Below are 14,978 nucleotides of genomic sequence, written 5' to 3'. Positions count from 1 at the left end.
TTTAAATGTTTAATTATTTGACATATATAGTTATGATATCTTTCTTGCAAGAGTCCAAGACCGTCATCTAAACACCGACAACTTAGAAAAGATTGTATAATAATTTAACTAATAACGAACAAATGTTCAAATGAATATTGCTAAGGGAATCTTTAAATCGACTTTTATAAAATTTTAATGAAATTTGAGTGTCTTACCTATCTTTCATATTAGTAGCCTATCCTATTTGATTTATAAATGACCAAAATGTTCGATGGTGAAGTCTTGTGCTTCATATGAGAACAACAGAAATTAGTATTGGTGTTATTGTTGTTATTATTATTATTATTATTATTATTATTATTATTATTATTAATTTTAATGCTAAGAGTATTGGTAACTTATTTTCTTTATAACTTTGCTCCAGTGACCAAAGAAATGGACATCAAAAGCACGGATCCTTTTCTGAAGAACTAAATTTATTTTCAGTAAAATATTGTACATATATTTTTTTTTCTCTGTTTCATTGTACAGCAGGACTCCCACACAGACACGGCAGAAATATTAGTAACAGAAAATTGTGTATACACTTTATACGATCTCTGCATCAATTACGATATTAAGGGTCTTGTATGTATGTATGTATGTATGTATGTATGTATGTATGTATGTATGTATGTATGTATGTATGTATGTAATATATGTACATACACATATCATTCATTCATTCATTCATTAATAGTGTTCTGCCCAAGAGCAGGTCTCTCACTGCAAACCCAGCTTTCTCCAATCTTTCCTATTTTCTGCCTTCTTCTTTGTCTCCGCATATGATCCATATATCTTAATGTCGTCTATCATCTCATATCTCCTTCTGCCCAGAACTCTTCTCCCGTTCACCATTCCTTCCAGTGCATCCTTCAGTAAGCAGTTTCTTCTCAGCCAGTGACCCAACCAATTCCTTTTTCTCTTCCTGATTAGTTTCAACATCATTCTTTCTTCACCCACTCTTTCTAACACAGCTTCGTTTCTTATTCTCTCTGTCCACTTCACACGCTCCATTCTTCTCCATATTCACATTTAAAATGCTTCTATTCGTTTCTCTTCACGTCGTCGTAATGTCCATGTTTTTGATCCCATACAATGCCACACTCTATGCAAAGCACTTCACTAGTCTCTTCTTTATTTATTTTTCCAGAGGTCCGCAGAAGATGCTCCTTTTTCTATTAAAAACTTCCTTTTCTATTGCTATCCTTCTTTTGACTTCTTGGCAGCAGCTCATGTTACTCTTATGGTACTGCTTATACTCGTATGGGGGGGGGGGGAGGCTAATTGAGATTTCCCGGTCTATGATCCTGATAGAACTGATATTTAACCCTTGCGGTGAATTTCGGTGAAGTCCAGAGGGCTTAATTAGTCAAATCCGCACTCCTCACTTTCACATTGTGATCCCCTGGGGTCTTTTAAGATGCGAAAGAGAGACTGGTGTGCGGAAAACAACAGGAAGCTACCAGCATTTATCTTTCCCAAGAAAAATAATTGCAAAATTGACATGATGAGTCTTTCCACGGTATATACACCGTGTTCCGCTTATAAGTATAACAAAAGAAATAGCTATAACTTCTGAATTAATACAAGTATATAGTTGAAACCAACTGCTACAAAGAATGAAAACTGGGAATTTTTGTTACCTTATGTTCCATAAACCTCAACATGGCTTCCATTGGTGGCACGGGAAATATCCAACCGGTATTCAACCTCGACCCAAGTGTTATGAAGCATCTGTGGTGTAACATTGTTGACAGCAGCATAAATTCTTTCTTGTAAGTCTGCCAAATCACGTACTGGCGTCCTGTAGACCTGGTCCTTAACAAACCCCCACAGGAAAAAATCAGGTGGTGTTAGATCTGGTGATCTGGCAGGCCATGTGATGTACGGTGATCCTCTTCCGATCCATCTTGCAGGGAATTGTTCGTCTAAGAATGTGCGAACCATGTTGGCAAAGTGTGGTGGAGCCCCATCTTGCTGGAAATTTGCTCCATCTGGGAGTTGTGGCACAGCATACAGTTGCAACATATCCAGGTACGTGTTTGCAGTGACTGTCTTTTCAGCAAAGAAATAGGGACCAATGATTCTGTCACGCATGATCCCACACCAAACATTCCATTTAGGGGAATCCCGTTGGTGTTCAATTACGAACAGCTTGTACGCTCGCAAACGCAATCTTTTATGGAGCACTGTATGCACTGTTGTTGGTGGGATGTTCAACTGCACACTAGCCTGTCGAATGGATTTCCGCGGGCTTCTCTGAAATGCCTCGCGAATGCGTTCGACATTTTCGTCAGACACTTTACGCTTGGAATGTTTACCTGCATTAGACAACAAACTTCCTGTTTCTCTGAGCTGCCTATCCCATTTCATTATTGAGACGTACGTCGGTACAGCTTCCCTCGGTCTAAGATTGTACTGACGGCGAAACAAGCGCTGTACACGAATTATGGATCTATGTTCTGCTAATGAGAGCACACAAAAGGCTTTCTGCTGTGGCGTCCACATGCTGACTGACTAAAGATACGATACGAATTCTCTTATTTAATGATCTGCGCATGCGTGAGTCTTCTAAAAATAAGTAACAACAATGGATTAAAACTTCCCAATTTCCTCTTTACAATGGTACCAATCTTAACCCATTTGCATGCATTGTTATGAAATTATAACTATTTCTTTTATTATACTTATAAGCGGAACACTCTGTATATGGATGGATGTATGTATGTATGTATGTATATATATATATATATATATATATATATATATATATATATATATTCTAACTTAACTTACAATATTGTAGTCTATTTCATATATGATTGAATTTCCATCTCAATGCAAACATGAAAGTTAAAACAGAACTCTATTTACGGAATATTTACATCACACAAAAAATGCTTGACTATAGAATTCCAGGAATGCTTTGTAACTACAATCCTGCAGAGAGGGGAAAATTTTTAACGGAATTGATAAAATAACTTAACTCATGACTTGAAATATTACATTTTCTGTACAAACAGAAGAAACTACCTGTACTGTAAACAGTTCAGCAAGTCTAAATCCTGACGACGATGAAGAAGAAGAAGAAATATTTCTTCATTAATTCCAACGATAAGTTAGTTACGCACTCCAAATATTCAGTTGCCAGTAAGTCTTATTAAACTATGAAAGGGAAATTGGTTAATATGCAGTATTTTACGTTCCATTTAGATATTGTTACATGCACCAGTTCAGTGATTTAAGAGTGGAACCCCTTCACTGACGTTATGGTATTATAGAGAGATATAGGATATTATTAACAATTTTGTCCCATGACAAATTTGGGCACGTGGTTTTATTAAATTTGTTTAATTTATTAGACATTTGATGTACATTCTATCCTGACTAGCTTTTCAATATCACATGTTCAATTCACACGCCCTTGCATGATATTATTTAATACCACTGATAACAAATATACACGATACGGTTCATTAGTCTACATGTCACACATATAACAATAGGATTAGGCCTACATTGCAACTCGTAATGAAGTCGATTGATGACGATAATTTTGTATCGCTCTGTTCAACTCAACATGTACTTTGTTCACAGAGTGCATTGATTTAGCATCCTTTGCTCTTTTTATCTGTTCCGTCACGTATAAAAGTCATTTACCGAACATGCAGCCATTATTTGCTACAACTTGTAGGAGTGTAAGAGTTATTTTCTGTTAAAGAACAAGAGTGGACTATTAGATAACTCGAGCTGACATGATTGTTGTAACGTTCTCAGTATCGAGATGCCGCAATTCGATTCCCTATACTGATAATTCTGATTTTAGTTCTTAATTTTACGTAAAACTAAAGGATATGATATGATATGATATGATATGATATGATATGATATGATATGATATGATATGATATATTTTATTTGGTTATTTTACGACGCTGCATCAACATCTAGGTTATTTAGCGTCTGAATGAAATGAAGGTGATAATGCCGGTGAAATGAGTCCGGGGTCCAGCACCGAAAGTTACCCAACATTTGCTCGTATTGGGTTGAGGGAAAACCCCGGAAAAAACCTCAACCAGGTAACTTGCCCTGACCGGGATTCGAACCCGGGCCACCTGGTTTCGCGGCCAGACGCGCTGACCGTTACTCCACAGGTGTGGGCTACATGGTACATGATATGATATGATATGATATGATATGATATGATATGATATGATATGATATGATATGATATGATATGATATGATATGATATATATTTACGTCATAGCACTTCTTTACGTGTAATGGTGTACCCCACATTTCTCTGTATTCGGTGCCACCATTAACACATTATTACATTACTACATTATTAGCAGTACACGCCTACATAAATACTCCAATTTACACTATGTACCTTTTTATTACTCGTCTAATCTCCCATCAATATTTATCCTATATTTTCATTGCTATTCTCTATTTGTTCACTAATCCTAACATCTCTCAATATTAGGTATATAGGCTACTACTTTCAACCCCCTTTTTTTTTTTTCTAACAAATATTCACTAAAATCTCAATTTCACTTTTTTTCTATACATTATCAAATTGTATTATTAACAGTAAATTTATGATCGGAATTACGATGTAACATTTTTGGTCCTCCTGCACACTTAGCAGATTGTAACATAGACTGTTATTCGGCCCAACGCTTCAAATGTTCTTCCTCTGACACATATCGTCAAGTGAGATATTAAAATTCAATAGTAATATCAGTTCTGTTAAATTAATTAGAAGGTATCAACGAAAGAGCTTGCAAGAAGAATTGAAATTAAGGAATACCAACTTCTGTTCTGGCCGAGAAGTAGGCATTTTAAGGAAAGGAACATTTCATAATAAAATACATAGTCTCTACAGGATGGAAGTCATATAGCTATGCAGATTGAAGGGGCAATAGAATATTTTAAATTGATAAAAATTCTATTATGCGTTTTGTAGAATGGCTAATTAAAACATTAGGCTGAAAATCTGCATATTTTGACAACAGCGCATCGCCGGCTAGCGTACGAATACACAAACTCAGGTCTGAATAGCAGCATTCCGTTGTTTAGTGACTGCAGTAGGATTACCAGACTTCCTAATGGCATGAAATAACAATACGTGTTAATCTTTTTACTTCATTTGCAAGAAAACCGTCCATTTTATTTAAAAACTGCAAAGTAATAAGTCATTCCTTATCAGTTTCTTTAGTGAGAAGACTAAAAACTAGAATGCTATGGATAATATTTATCGAGTAAAACAGTGTTCACATTCAGGGGATAATTTTTTTACACCTTTACTACGTCGTATTACTTTTGACTAATAAAGGATGTGTTTCAACCAATCATGGCTATTTATCGCTACAATTTTACCACTTTCCTAGCATTTGTTTGTTTTTATCACTTCCCTAGCATTTGTTTGTTTTTATCACTTCCGTAGCAGTTGTCTCTATGTTTGCAACATTTCAAATTGCAAATTCTTTACGGTACTATAAAATATGCTTTCTGATCGTAATTTGTTTCCCGCATAGATAGGCAACTGAAAATAGCGGCTCCGTTCAAACGTTTTGTTGAAGCCAACATTAGCGAAATAGAATTTTAGTAAGTTAATTAATATTTTATTGTATTATAGTACTTTATTTCTTCTAATTTTTATATACTTTTTTCTAATCGTGTCATAGTCATTTATATACCACTCGAGTTTTGATTTTCTCAAAACCTCTAGTGAGATTGCTGTTGATAAAAGTATACATTTGGGACAAATGTAATATTAGAAAATTTTATCGTACGCTATTTAAGGAATAAGCCATTAAAATCAGCACCGTTTTAATACTTTCATTCTGTATATAGAAATTCTTCTGGACATAAACATTTAAATATTTAGGCTATTCTATTGGCTATGAGAAAGAATTTGATGTATAACAGCAAAAGTTCTGAATTGTGACATTAATGGGTATTTTTTTTAGTTTATTAATTTTACGACAATTTATCAACTGCGACGGTTGTCTAGCATCTTATTGGATTGAAGGTGATAATGCCAGCAAAATGAGTCCAGGGTCCAGCACCGAAAGTTACACAGCATTTGCTCTTAATGAGTTAAAGGAAAACTCCGGAAAAACCTCAACCAGGTAACTTGCCCCAACCAGGATTTGAACCCGGGCCCGCTCGCTTCACATGCTAACCGTTACTCAACGGCGGTGGACTATGTGTATCATTAAGCAAGTACTCCATCACTACGTTCCACAAACATACAAAAATTAAAAGCCTGCAATATGTTGGCAGCCACTGAGGTAGCTCACAAGCAAACATTCTCATGGGGGCAGATAAAAAAAAGTTAATTTTTTTCCTTCCATCATGTTAATAATTCCAAAACAGTACTTATACAAATTTTGGACACTCCACCGCAATTACGAGGCCGTCCAGAAAGTGATTTTCCCTGGAGCCGTTTACAAAAAAAAACAATTTCGTGGAAAGATTTATTGGAACAGATATAGCAATTGTTGCGCTATTTTTCAATATATTCCCCACCAGAAATGAGATATTTGTCATGCCGGTTCGGATCCCAGGCGGCAGACTTCTATGACACAAATATACAAAACTTGATCTCATGGTATGACAAATGTCTCAATTTCAGTGGGGAACATGTTTAAAAATTAGGCAACAATTACTGTATTTGTTCCAATAAATCTTTCCATGAAATTGTGTTTTTTTCTGTAAACGGCCCCAGGGAAAATCACTTTCTGAACGACCTCGTAATTGCGGTGGAGAGGCCAAAATTTGTATAAGCACTTGTTTTGACATTATTATCATGATGGAAGAGAAAAATTAAACTTGTCAGTTGGCTAAGGCGCTTGCCTGCCGATCCGGAGTTACGCTCGGGCGCGGGTTCGATACCCGCTTGGGCTGATTACCTGGTTGGTTTTTCCGAGGTTTTCTCCAACCGTAAGGCAAATGTCAGGTAATCTATGACGAATCCTCGGCCTCATCTCACCAAATATAATCTCGCTATCACCAATTCCATCGACACTAAATAACCTCGTAGTTGATACAACGTCGTTAAATAGCCAAGTTTAAAAAATATATGTTGTCAAGAAAAACGCTGTTAATATGGCAGCGAGTGTGGATCACACGAAAGTTAGACAGGAAAAAATGAATTTTTAAATAAGACTGATAGATATGTAGAAAGAGGTAAATTGGAAAATGTGGATATTCTATAAGGATTTGAAATAAAACCAGTAACATACCATACCGATAAATACAGACTCAGTTGACATCTCCTCCATATAAACGGCGTATGTCTACCGCGAAAGCTCCTGAATTACAACCAAGAGTAGAAGATCTACGGGAAGACCTCAAAACGCTGATAGAATATCGTAACAAACCATCAGGTTTAATATTCTGTGAATATTATTTCTTTGTTTCTTATTTTGTGACTTGTATTTACTTATTTATTAAGAGTTCCATATTGCCATGTGTTGAAACATCTTAACAACTGAAACGAAAGAAATAATCTTCATTATTTAATTTCACTTGCACTGAAATGCAGAGCATAATTATGTGACTGAGTGGTACATTCTACGTATGCTTACAGCATTTTGGATCCGAGCTCCATTCAGCCTGCTTTGTATTCCAAGCACTTCCCGTTACATGTGTCTTACGGGAAACGAGGGGAATCCCACTGCATATCTCACACTCATTCCCCCCACTCTTTGTCCCAACCTCCTTATTTCTCTAGTCTCGTTCTCTGGACAGTTCTCTCTCTTTCTCACAGCTTCTCTCACTCGTACTAGTTCGAAAGTAAAGCAGGAAACAATTGAGAAATACTCCTGTGATCTGGCAAGGGTCCAGCTATTCTTTTCAGAAGGGAATCCCGCGGAAAGTCGACACGAACAAAAAACCAGGAATCTCAGATTGCACATTTAATGCAATATTCTGCAACAGATGCAATCCCATGTTTCAAATTAACCAGTTTTCGCATCATATCTAGTATCCAAAAGTTTCACTTTTCTTATCGCAGATCCAATAGGTTTAAAATAATAATAATAATAATAATAATAATAATAATAATAATAATAATAATAATAATATGTTTCAGAAATAATGATGTCGTGAAAACAATAGTTTGAACGAGTGTTTCTTTTGGAGTTCATTGCGATAATATAATGATTTTTTTTTTTTTTTTTTTTTTTGGTATTTAAAAGTACAGAAATTTGATCGGAACAAATATAACATTGTAAAATTCCTTTACTTAACGAAAAGTTACATTTGTTCGGATCAAATTTCTGCACATTTAAAGGACAAATCTAAAATTATTTCATTAATTTATTATCATAACACGCTGCTCTGTTAAACTGACTGACCATATTGGAAATTCAATCAATGGTTTTCCCAAAACATGCTATGAAATATTTAATATAAAACAATTTTTGTCTCGAGAAGGAAGTAAAAACGAGCAAAATTATATTAAACAGTTTTGTTTGAAATATCTCAAAGAATAACCCCCTAAAATTAATTATATTACTTGCGGTATACGCTGTGTACACACAGAATGGAAAGTATTCAATGACAGTTTTTTAAGAGACGAATCCTTAGCATAGTATGAACGGAAAAGTCCTCTACCATTTTGTTTTTTGTTTTGTTTTGTTTGTTTGTTTGTTTGTTTGTTTTTTTTTGCGCAGAAATAATTATTTTACTTGATAATTCTTGATCCTATTATCTTTTTAACACACTTATAAATATTGTACAGACCTAGAAACAAAATTTGGGCCACCTGATATTTGTTTCAGTTATAACATACTGCGCATGTGCAGTAAACAAAAACGCCTATAGCCTATGTATGCAACTTGTGGACAGTCTTGCGAGCTTGTTGCCTACATACAGGAGGACTGCTACCAAGACTCGGCTCATTTTTTTTGTTTCTGGCGCTGTACATATTTTATAGACTTCTTTACATTAGAGTTCTCAGTTCAAACAAACAATTTTGCATAATGTTTCTGTCACGTTTTGGTTGAAAACAATTTTAATACTTTAATTATTAATAAATCACTCTAAGTAATGAGTGCTTAGTAACGCTATTACCAAAGTGTAGACCCATGCTTCTCCCTAAAACTTGAGTACTGCTGGACGTACCGCTTTGTACCTCAAAAGCTATCGTGTTGGAGGGCTGGTATTCTATTCAGGCGAACAGAGTTCGATCCCCGGCTAGGTCATGATAGAATTTGTGATGTACAAAGATATTGTAGAGGTTTTTCTCGGAATACTTCTGTTTCTATCATTGCACCAATACTCCATTTTCTCCTTATTTCATCTATCATCTGCAATAGCTCAAAATAGGCTGGTTTGGAGCTAGCTCTGGTTTCCGATGCTGATATAGGAAGGGCTTGGGGCTCCGGACCCTGGGGCTTTCCAAGGTTATCGTCTGCGGATGGGATATGGTTCTGTCTGGGCTGGGTAGTATGACCCACCTGTCAGCATCGGATTCACGAATGCCACCGAAGCCATCTGTCCGAGCTAAGACAATGTATTATCGCATATTATGAAGGCTATAGGGCGCATAATGGACCAAAGCAAGTCCAAACGCAAGAACCAGTTCAGGATCCGACTCTCTGAAAGAAAAGCGAAACCAACCGCGGGGCGTAGAGCGTTTTGCAGAGCGAAGCGTGCACCAGGCAGCATTTATTTGTATCTTTTTCCCCCACTGCTCTGGAAAGGGAGTGTTTCCATGCGTTGGCAAGTGCTACCGAATTTACTGCGATGTTGCAATTATTTATGTTCCTTTTTATAGCCTATAGGACACACATAATATATACGGATATACAAACATTATTATTATTATTATTATTATTATTATTATTATTATGTTATTTTAAGTGACCATGCTTCATTTAATTTAGGATGCTCCTTGTTATTGTTATTATTAGGCCTATTATTATTATTATTATTATTATTATTATTATTATTATTTTATTAATATTATTATTATTATTTTATTAGTTTTATTATTATTATTAATTATTGTTTTTTATTAATTCTGTTTATTATTAATTGTCATTATTGAGTGTAATTAGTTACCACTGCCACCGGGTATATACCCATTTGCAGTGTGAATAAATACATACATTATTATTATTATTATTATTATTATTATTATTATTATTATTATTATTATTATTATTATTATTATTATTATTATTATTATTATTATTGAGTATATGATTTTGATTCTGATAATGTGTTCATGTAGACTTGATACTTTATGTTAAACATATGTTTAAATGTTAAAGGAACGTTTATGTAGATTTATATTTCGTTAATAATTGTTCATTGTATAATGATTATTTTAGGGATAAATCCAAGAAATTGAAAAAGGATTACAGTAACAAGAAAAATAATGTAATTTATAATCAACTTCATTACAATAAGCCTGTAGTTTTATTAGCTACAAATATCTTGTATTTATTCATTCGTTGCTTTCTTCCCACGGGCAGTTCTTTCACTGCAAATCCAGCATTCTTCAATCTTTCCTATTTTCTGCCTTCCTCTTAGTCCCCGCATTTGATCTATATTATCTTAATGTCGTTTATCATCTGATATCTTCTTCTGTCTCGAACTTTCCAGTGCATCAATATCTTACATATCTGTCAATAAAATTAAAGAAATAAAAATCTAAATAAGAGTTTCTTTGAGGTTTTGAAGAATTAAGTATAAATATTCACAAGTTATCAGACTTAAAATTCCATACGGTACACGATATTATTATTATTACTATTATTACTATTATTATTATTATTATTATTATTATTATTATTATTATTATTATTTGCCAATAGCGATGTCCTTAACGACTGACTCAGATGCGTAACTCTAACGTTACTTGAAGGCCACGGCCACGGTCATGGGTACCAATTGCGTGTGTGGCATGGACGAAGTCCCTAATTTATTAAAGTTATGTCATGTGCTGTGTTGTGTGGAGGCTTGACATCAAGCTGAATTCTGCACATGAGTTTCGCCATGAATCAGTATAGTGTAGGTCAAGTAGAGGTAATAAGACAAGTTTATTTATAATAACTTAATTAATATTAATCCTTTTACTGTTATTATTAGGCCTAAGCATATACCCACAGTTCTGAACAAAATAAACATTACTGGTAACAGAGACTGCTCTCCACGGAGTGGGTTTTAAAGAATTTCGTGATGTTAAACATGGTAAAAATTGTTGGAATTTTTAATAATGCTATTACTATAGATAAGAAATATCTAATATTTCAGAGCTACGGTACGTATGGAGGCCATTATCACGAGAGGCAAGGAAACAGTAGCCTACTTACTGGATTCATTATCAGGTGGATTACAATAGTTCTGCTCCTATTTTCCTACCAATGAAGCCGATGCGTAACTCCTACTGTCCGTAAAATAGAAACAGTTTTCCCTAAAATATTCCATGTTTTTGGGGCTACAGTTAGGTGGCTTATGATGATAGTGACATGTTGACAGGAGTACTGAAACCTCCTCTTCTCTGCAATTTATTCAAATATGGCGTTACTTGTGCGACGGAATGAGATTCATCGTGTCTTATTGTAGCATTTCCTGAAGCAAGCGGTAATAGCTTTCACGTTCACTACGAGTATGAGTTGTATTGTTCTATTTTATTCTGTGCATTATTAGCTCTGTGTCTTTCTTCTTGATCAAATTTTCAGTAATTACCATAACTACAGTATGTCTATAATATGGAACATTTGGCATTATTGTCTCAGGTTAAGATGTCTATGTTATTTTCTTCAATATGTATCCATATCTGAAGGTTTAAATTTTGCATCAAGCAGATATCTGTAATCAAGCACACTGCTATTAACAAGTCGGTAATACTTCTTGCTGCTGAATAGACTTGTTCATATTCCTACACACTACTGTTTATTCACATGTAGCTGAACATGCTATTAGCATGGTACAAAATAGCATCTTCAGACAAAATTCAATAACAATAAACATGGAGCACACACCAAATACATATGAAATATGATAAACATCTACTTTTTTCCCGGAAAATCTAATTTAATGCTATGATTTTTGCCAGTGAATGCTATTGCCTTAGCCATCAAAGAGAAGCAGCAAATATATAACCGCTCCGAAAGTAAAATTTCGGTCTCATGAATAGCATACTAAACAGTCTGTTCTAACCACTGGCGTAGTTCAAACGGTAGGCGTGTTTATCTACATAATTATTTTGAGCTATGCTCGGATGTAGGTTGGATATCCGCTTGGGCTGATTACCTGGTTGGATTTTTTCTGAGGTTTCCTCTGTCTGTAAGACGAATGTCAGGTAATCCATGGTGAATTCTCGGCCTCATCTCGCCAAATACTACCTCGCCATCACTAATTCCACCGACACTAAATAACAAAGTACAGTAGTTGATACAGCATTGTTCAATAGCCGACTAAAAGTATTACAGTCTATCGTCTTTCACCTCTTTAAATAAAAGTATTCATACAGGCCATACCGTTAGCTTTAAGTTAGTTTATCGATTTCCCAAACCGAACGAGCGTTCAAATCTGTGCGTACAACAAAAAAATTGTACACTAATTGCTGATAGCCATGATTGATTGATTGATTGATTGATTGATTGATTGGGTTGGAATTGGATTCAGTTGGTCTGATTGGTTGGGTTTGGTTGGTTTGATTGGTTGAGTTGGGTTGGTTTGATTTGACTTTTTGCTTCACTTTAATTAGTTATTTGGTTGAGTTTTAGTTAGTGATTGCATTTAGTTAAGTTACTTGGATTTAATTAGGTTGGTTTGGTTTGGTTTTTCTGTTGCTTGCTGCTACCTAACGCCTTCAAATATTGTTGATAAGGTTTTTTTTTTTTTTTGCAGTCCTCACAATGTGAGAAATTCCTTTTACTTGTAAAGCGGAACCTATTATTCACAAATGAAATAATCATACGCGAGAATTGGAAACAGATGAACAGGCGTATAAAAAGATTCACGCGTATGCTACACAGACGGATCATTTGAGGATTGCATTGCCGATATGGGCATTAAAGGGTCAAATTTTACTTTAGCGAAAGCCTTGGAACATCTTCGACTATCTTTAAGCAAAAATGCAATAATTATTCATACAGCAGTGGAATAACGTAGATTAGCGTTCAATTACTAATTTCAGAAACATAAAATCTGCACAAAAATGGCCGAAATCGTCGATAGAAATCATTCAAATATTGAGCGCAAAATTGGAAAGAAAAAAACAGACTAATTAGTGAAGCAAGAAGAAGTTCCAACATGATATTTAAAGTAAGAGGAGAATGATGGATTACAAGAAGAATCTCTAAAATCCGAAATGAATTGCGACAAAATTAGCCACAGAAATATAACATTCACATACGAATGTCAGCGCTGAAATTGTCCGAGAATACTGTGAAAAATCAACTCCCATGGAAGAGTGGCTAGAAAGGAACCTTAACAGGAATAAGAAAAATCAAACAGCTCGAATGGAATTTTCAGAGAATAAGCTACAAAATGCCTATGATTGAGGTTCTGCCTGATATGTACATACATCTGTTATCAGGCAGTGTATCTCACTTGACGATATGTATCAGAGGAAGAACAATTGTTTGTATGCATCTAAAGCCTAACTAGTGTAATATGTAGCTAGTCGGCAATGTATGCAATGGAAGGGGAAAAGAACTGGCCACCCTATCCCATTATCTCCTGGCCTAGTTGCCCCATAAGTGGTGTCTTGTTGGTATCACTTGTGAAGTTCAGACCTGTCTTCGGACAGTTGACGAAACAGCAACAAGCTACAAAAGAATTCTGAATTTTGGGGAAGAGTTTTGTTTCGTGACAAAAGCAACTAGTCCGTGTGTTGTAAATCCAACTTACAAGGCCTGTGAGAAAGAGTAGAATGATTTTGATAATTACTCTCATAGGCTATTGTTTAGCTACTTGTTAGCATGTGTAGGCCTACAGATAATTTTCACTGTAGACCAGTGTACTAAGCTTAAAAGTATTGAAAAACAACAGTACAGCTGCGCTTGTGTTTTTTTTTTGAGACGGATAGATTGGTTTCTCCTATGCACATTATAATAATTACGCCATCTCCTCACCTCTTTGGCCAAAAAACTGGTAGCTTCTAAAGATTCAGTTGATGATTTTTATCAAAGCAGTTTTCCTATAACACTTCACTGTTGACAAGAGAAGACACCGCGAGAAATATTGTGATGAAATTATTATGAGCTGAGCATATAAATCAAAACTGAAAATATAGCTTATTGTAATTAACGCCGAAACAACCGTCATTGCTTGAAAATGTCATACTCGAAGTTTCACAGAACAGCCAATGCTAATTTATTACGAATCAATCGTTTACAATTTTCTACATCAGAAATCCCTTCATTATTTGTTGATACATAAGCTACTTACCCGTATTGTTTCTTATATGAACCTGTCAATAGCGGAAACCTGCCTGTAATGGAAACAAATTACAGTTCCATGGTATTCCGTTACAGATTTATAAATTGCATGCATTGGTTGAGTATATCACTTGAAACAGAGGACATGGAAGTTTTTGGAATTGCATTGTTTCAGGTTAGAGTTTCCTCGATAATAATTGAATACAAGAGTTGAGACACAGGATCGAAACATCACTTATCTTGTTGCATAATACATACAAGTGAACAGGTTTTCCTTATTCCTTAGAGATAGATTAGATGTAACATTAATTTTACGTATTATTTATAATAAATTATATTATAAAATAATAAATTATATTGTAAAATAATATATTATAAAATTGTGTGTCAAATTTGTTTAATATTTGTATACAATATAATATAGTTCTACGGTTTTATTTCTCGTGGAAGATTTATTTTTCCGCTTTCAGTGCTATCAAATCATTGCATATTTTAATTGTTAACGAGATTAACGTCTTAAGCCTTATTATTAAAG

The 14,978-nt window shown here is 34.8% G+C and overlaps 1 protein-coding gene across 1 annotated transcript in view; it reads left to right on the top strand.

Annotated features, from left to right (window-relative positions):
• Positions 1-14,978, top strand: part of Sytalpha (Synaptotagmin alpha) — a 609,065-nt gene that overhangs the window by 539,313 nt on the left and 54,774 nt on the right. The gene's annotated exons all lie outside the window — the stretch shown is intronic.

This window comes from Periplaneta americana, chromosome 9 (genome assembly GCF_040183065.1).
Source record: "Periplaneta americana isolate PAMFEO1 chromosome 9, P.americana_PAMFEO1_priV1, whole genome shotgun sequence".
Classification (NCBI taxonomy): domain Eukaryota; kingdom Metazoa; phylum Arthropoda; class Insecta; order Blattodea; family Blattidae; genus Periplaneta; species Periplaneta americana.
This window is presented reverse-complemented; position numbering and strand designations above follow the sequence as displayed.